This window comes from Mus musculus, chromosome 17 (assembly GCF_000001635.26).
Source record: "Mus musculus strain C57BL/6J chromosome 17, GRCm38.p6 C57BL/6J".
Lineage (NCBI taxonomy): Eukaryota > Metazoa > Chordata > Mammalia > Rodentia > Muridae > Mus > Mus musculus.
In genome coordinates, this window is record NC_000083.6 from 23,361,096 (window position 1) to 23,368,293 (window position 7,198).

Sequence of the window (7,198 nt, forward strand, 5' to 3'; positions counted from 1 at the left end):
ACATGCACACAAACATACTCATCCACATGCACATTGGCACACACACAGTGGTCGAGGCAAATATAAGTTCTAGCAACTTAGCACATACAAATACATACATTTACACACAACAAGAGACAGACAAAGAGACAGAGAGACAGACAAACACATAATACTTGCAGGTTTGATGGCTTAAGCCAAACTCTTACATCGGGTTCAAAGCATTTCACATAAACATTTATGTACAAATATACAGATGCACTTCTACACATATACACATACTAATTGCATAATGTAACAAAGTTCAAACAGACAGGCTCCAACTATTTCTCACATAACACACATACATATATATACACACACAATTGTTGGAAGGAACAAGCTTCAGAATACAGCCAGGCATCCTTACATATATACATATGTGGATAGATGATGAATGGAACAAATCTCCAACACAAACTTACACACAGCTTACATAGACAAACACACATACATATATACATATTTATGTATCTATATATGTATACACACACACATATACTTTGGAAGGCACAAAGTTCCAACCTAATCCTACATGAAGTTTATACACATATATACATACACATAGTTGACGGATATAAGGTACATGTTCTAACCACTTAATTCTTTCTCCCATCACTTATTTAGTCCAGAAAAACCTTTCAGGAGTTAAAATAAATTATTTTTGTTCTCTTCTCGTGAATTACTATGAACACAATATGTTTCCAATTACTTCACAAAAAAATATTACATAGTACAGGTAGAGAAAACAAAAAACTAGTTATAGATTAACCAATTGTAAGGTAGCAAGGTAATCTTTCAGCAAATTTCTCTTACTGGCAGACAGAAATTTGTAGTTACAAAAATAGAAACAATTATTTTATTATACTGTTTTTCTTCTTGCTTAGAATTAAATTATTTTATTTATTTACATTACAAATCCTGCCTCACTTCCTGGTCCTCAGTCCAGCATTCTTCATCTCATCCCCCTCTCATTTACATATGAAAGGCTGCTTCCCATTCCCAGCCACCCAGTATGCCCATACCTGGGACAGCAAACCACTATAGGAGTAGATGCACCCTCTCCCAAAAAAGTCTGTCTGTCATAAGTCCCCTGCTACATATGTGTATTATTATTGTGAGTGCCAAGATACTGCACAGTGAGGAGTGTAAGACCATTTGCAATTTTCATATATTTCTTAGATTAAGAGGGATGTGATGACAGCAAGCCAAGTAGAAACAGACAACAGCATGGTATCTTCATTACACAGTCCATGGGACCTTAACTTAACCAAGGTGCACCCATAGTGGTTGTGCTAACCAGTGGGCCATCTTCAATGAGTTCTAAAGCCATTTGTCATTCCTCATGCATGGACCTGTGCAATTTTGGCCATCAAAACGCTTGGCATTTGTCACATTAATCTTGAAATAAAACATTTGTCAAAATACAACTATATTATATAGGAACTATCAATGATGAAAAATTTATAGCTTAAATATCCCTGTACCTAGTTTATAAATGCTAAATTTCATTTATAGAAATATTTTATTAACTTTCCTCTATCAGGTTCTTTAATAATATACAAGTAGGAACCACAGAGTCAAGAATGAGGCTTGAGTCTTCCAGTAACATCTGCACCTCAGATCTAAGGCTGTGCCACAGAAAACAAGCTCAAATTCTGAGTGGAGAGAGCTGGTCTCCCAGGATTGTTGACACACCTAAGATCACAGATTTACAGGCTCCGAGAACAGAAAAGCTCCAGTCAGAGACAGCAAAACAAAATAACACAAAAGTTAAACATAAGGCAATAGGCAAGCACAAGAACCTAAGCCACAGAAACCAAGGCTTCTTGTCATCATCAGAACCAATTTTTCCCACTAGATCAAGTCCTGGATACTTGAACACACACACACACACACACACACACACACACACACACACACCAAAAAAAAAAAAAAAAAAAAAAAAAAAAAAAACAAGATTCTAATTTAAAATCACATATCATGATGATGATAAAAGATTTTAAGAAGGGCATAAATCGCTCACTTAAAGAAATAAAACAGACCACAGATAAACACATAGGAGATTTAAAAGAGGAAACATAAAAATCACTTAAGTCTGTTCCAGTCCATGCCAGCACCAGGGAACCTTGGGTGCAGAGTCTGCAGACCACCGCAAGGTCCCCACAGGACCCTCCATGGGATCTTAAGACCTCTGGTGAGTGGAATACAGCCTCTGCTCCAATCCAATCACACGGGAACTGAGACTGCATTAATTAGGGAAGCAGAAAACCCGGCCTGATCAGGGTCACAAGTCCCTTCCGGTCCAAGCCAGCACCAGGGTACCTTGGGCACAGAGTCTGCGGACACCTGGAGGGTCCTCACAGGACCATCCATGGGATCATAAGACCTCTGTTGAGTGGAACACAACTTCTACCAGGAGGCAGGTTCGAACGCCAGATATCTGGGCACCTTCCCTGCAAGAGGAGAGCTTGCCTGCAGAGAGTACTCTGAACACTGAAACTCAGGAGAGAGCTAGTCTCTCGGGTCTGCTGATAGAGGCTAACATAATCACCTGAGGAACAAGCTCTAACCAGAGACAACTATAACAACTAACTCCAGAGATTACCAGATGGCAAAAGGCAAAAATAAGTATCTTACTAACAGAAACCAAGACCACTCACCATCATCAGAACACAGCACTCCCACCTCACCCAGTCTGGGGCACCCCAACACACCTGAAAAGTTAGACCGAGATTTAAAAGCATATCTCATGAGGATGGTAGAGGACATAAAAAAGGACTTTAATAATTCACTTGAAGAAATACAGGAGAACACTACTACACAGGTAGAATATCTTAAAGAGGAAGCACAAAAATCCCTAAAAGAATTGCAGGAAAACAGGACCAAACAGGTGATGGAATTGAATAAAACCATTCAAGCCCTAAAAAGGGAAGTAGACACAATAAAGAAAACCCAAAGTGAGGCAACGCTGGAGATAGAAACCCTAGGAAAGAAATCTGGAACCATAGATGCGAGCATCAGCAACAGAATACAAGAGATGGAAGAGAGAATCTCAGGTGCAGAAGATTCCATAGAGAACATTGACACAACAATCAAAAAAAAATGGAAAATGCAAAAGGATCCTAAATCTAAACATCCAGGAAATCTAGGAAAAAAGGAGAAGATGAAAACTACGGATAATAGGAGTAGATGAGAATGAAGATTTTTCAACTTATGGCCAGCAATTATCTTCAACAAAATTATAGAAGAAAACTTCCCAAACCTAAAGAAAGACATGCCCATGATCATACAAGAAGCCTACAGAACTCCAAATAGACTGGACCAGAAAAGAAATTCCTCCCAACACATAATAATCAGAACAACAAATACACTAAATAAAGAGAGAATATTAAAAGCATAAGGGAAAAAGGTCAAGTAACATATAAAAGCAGGCCTATCAGAATTACACCAGACTTTTCACCAGAGACCATGAAAGCCAGAAGATCCTGGACAGATGGTATACAGACACTAAGAGAACACAAATGCCAGCCCAGGCTACTATACCCAGCCAAACTCTCAATTACCATAGATGTAGAAACAGAAGTATTCCACTACAAAACCAAATTCACACATTATCTTTCCACGAATCCAGCCCTGCAAAGGATAATAACAAAAAAAAAAACAAAAAAAAAAAAAACCCCAATATTTGGAGAGAAACCACGCACCAGAAAAAGCAAGAAAGTAATCCCTCAACAAACCAAAAAGAAGACAGCCACAAGAACAGAATGCCAACTCTAACAACAAAAATAATGGGAAGCGACAATTACTTTTCCTTAATGTCTCTTAATATCAATGGACTCAATTCCCCAATAAAAAGACATAGACTAACAGACTGGTGACACAAACAGGACCCAACATTCTGCTGCTTCCAGGAAACCCATCTCAGGTAAAAAGACAGACAACGACCTCAGAGTAAAAGGCTGGAAAACAATTTTCCAAGCAAATGGTATGAAGAAACAAGCTGGAGTAGCCATTCTAATATCGAATAAAATCGACTTGCAACCCAAAGTTATCAAAAAAGACAAGGAGGGACACTTCAGACTCATGAAAGGTAAAATCCTCCAAGATGAACTTTCAATTCTGAATATCTATGCTCCAAATGCAAGGGCAGCCACATTCATTAAAGAAACTTTAGTGAAGCTCAAAGCACAAATTGCACCTCAAACAATAATAGTGGGAGACTTTAACACACCACTTTCATCAATGGTCAGATCGTGGAAACAAAAAGTAAACAGAGGCACAGTGAAAGTAACAGAAGTGATGAAACAAATGGACTTAACAGATATCTACAGAACATTTTATCCTAAAACAAAAGGATATACCTTCTTTTCAGCACCTCACGGGACTTTCTCCAAAATTGACCATATAATTGATCACAATACAGTCCACAAATGATACAAAAATATTGAAATTGTCCTATGCATCCTACCAGACCACCATGGACTAAGGCTGATCTCCAATAACAACATAAATAATGGAAAGCCAACATTCATGTGGAAACTGAACAACACTCTTCTCAATGATACTTTGGTCAAGGAAGGAAGAACAAAAAGAAATTAAAGACATTTTAGAGTTTAATGAAAATGAAGCCACAACATACCCAAACCTATGGGACACAATGAAAGCATTTCTAAGAGGGAAACTCATAGCTCTGAGTGCCTCCAAAAAGAAACTAAAGAGAGCACACACTGGCAACTTGACAACACACCTAAAAGCTCTCAGAAAAAAAAGGAAGCAAATTCACCCAAGAGGAGTAGACGGCAGGAAATAATCAAACTCAGGGGCGAAATCTACCAAGTGGAAACAAGAAGAACTATTCAAAGAATCAACCAAAGAGGAGTTTGTTCTTTGAGAAAATCAACAAGGTAGATAAATCCTTAGCTAGACTCACTAGATGGCACAGGGAGAGCATCCTAATTAACAAAATTAGAAATGTAAAGGGAGACATAACAACAGATCCTGAAGAAATCCAAAACACCATCAGATCCTTCTACAAAAAGCTATACTCAACAAAACTGGAAAACCTGGACGAAATGGACAAATTTCTAGAGAGATACCAGGTACCAAAGTTAAATCACGATCAAGTTAATGATCTAAACAGTCCCATATCCCCTAAAGAAATAGAAGCAGTCATTAATAGACTCCCAACCAAAAAAAAAAAAAAAAAGCCCAGGACCAGATGGGTTTAGTGTAGAGTTCTATAAGACCTTCAAAGAAGATCTAATTCCAGTTTTGTGCAAAGTATTCTACAAAATAGAAGTAGAAGGTACTCTACATAACTCATTCTATGAAGGCACAATTATTCTGATACCTAGACCACAGAAAGATCCAACAAAGATAGAGAAAGTCAGACCAATTTCCCTTATGTATATCGATGCAAAAATACTCAATAAAATTCTCACTAACAGAATCCAAGAGCACGTTAAAAAAATCATCCATCCTGACCAAGTAGGTTTTATTCCAGGGATGCAGGGATGGTTTAATATACGGAAATCCATCAACATAATCCATTATATAAACAAACTCAAAGACAAAAACTACATGATCATCTCCTTAGACATGGAGAAAGCATTCCACAAAATCCAACACACATTCATGATAAAAGTCTTGGAAAGATCAGGAAATCAAGGCCCATACCTAAACATGATAAAAGCAGTCTACAGCAAACCAGTAACCAACATCAAGAGAAACTGGAAGCAATCCCACTAAAATCACGGACTAGACAAGGCTGCACACTTTCTCCATACCTATTCATCATTGTACTTGAAGTCCTAGCCAGAGCAAACTACAAGAAATGGAGATCCAGGAGATAAAAATCAAAAAGTAAGAAGGCAAAATATCACTTTTTTCAGATGATATGATAGTATATATGAGTGACCCTAAAAATTCCACCAGAGAACTCAGAACCTGATAAACAGCCACAGTGAAGTAGCTGGATATAAAATTAACTCAAACAAGTAAATGGTCTGTCTCCACAAAAAGAATAAACAGGCTGAGAAAGAAATTAGGGAAACAACACCCTTCTCAATAGTCACAAATAATATAAAATACCTTGGCGTGACTCTAACTAAGGAAGTTAAACATCTTTCTGATAAGAACTTCAAGTCTCTGAAGAAAGAAATTAAAGATCTCAGAGGATGGAAAGATCTCCCATGCTCATGGATTTGCAGGATCAACATTTTAAAAATGGCTATCTTGCCAAAAGCAATCTACAGATTCAATGCAATCCCCATCAAAATTCCAAATCAATTCTTCAACGAATTAGAAAGAGCAATCTGCAAATTCATCTGGAATAACAAAAAAACTAGGATAGCAAAAACTCTTCTCAAGGATAAAAGAACCTCTGGTGGAATCACCATGACTGACCTAAAGCTTTACTTCAGAGCAAGTGTGATAAAAAAACTGCATGGTACTGGTATAGCAACAGACAAGCAGACCAGTGGAATAAAATTGAAGAACCAGAGATGAACCCACACATCTATGGTCCCTTAATATTCGACAAGGGAGCTAAAACTATCTGTGGAAAAAAGACAGCATTTTCAACAAATGGTGCTGGCACAACTGGCAGTTATCATGGAGAAGAATGCAAATTGATCCATTCCTATCTCCTTGTACTAAGGTCAAATCTAAGTGGATCAAGGAACTCCACATAAACCCAAAAACACTGAAACTTATAGAAGAGAAAGTGGGGAAAAGCCTCGAAGATATGGGCACAGGGGGAAAATTCCTGAATAGAACAGCAATGGCTTGTGCTGTAAGATCAAGGATTGACAAATGGGACCTCATGAAACTGCAAAGCTTCTGTAAGGCAAATGACACCATCAATAAGACAAAAGGCCACTAACAGATTGGGAAAGGATCTTAACCTATCCTAAATCACATCAGGGACTAATATCCAATATATATAAAGAACTCAAGAAGGTGGACTCCAGAAAATCAAATAAGCCCATTTAAAAATGGGGCTCAGAGCTAAACAAAGAATTCTCACCTGAGGAATACCGAATGGCTGAGAAGCACCTGAAAAAATGTTCAACATCCTTAATCATCAGAGAAATGCAAATCAAAACAACCCTGAGATTCCATCTCACAATAGTCAGAATGGCTAAGATCAAAAATTCAGGTGACAGCAGATGCTGGA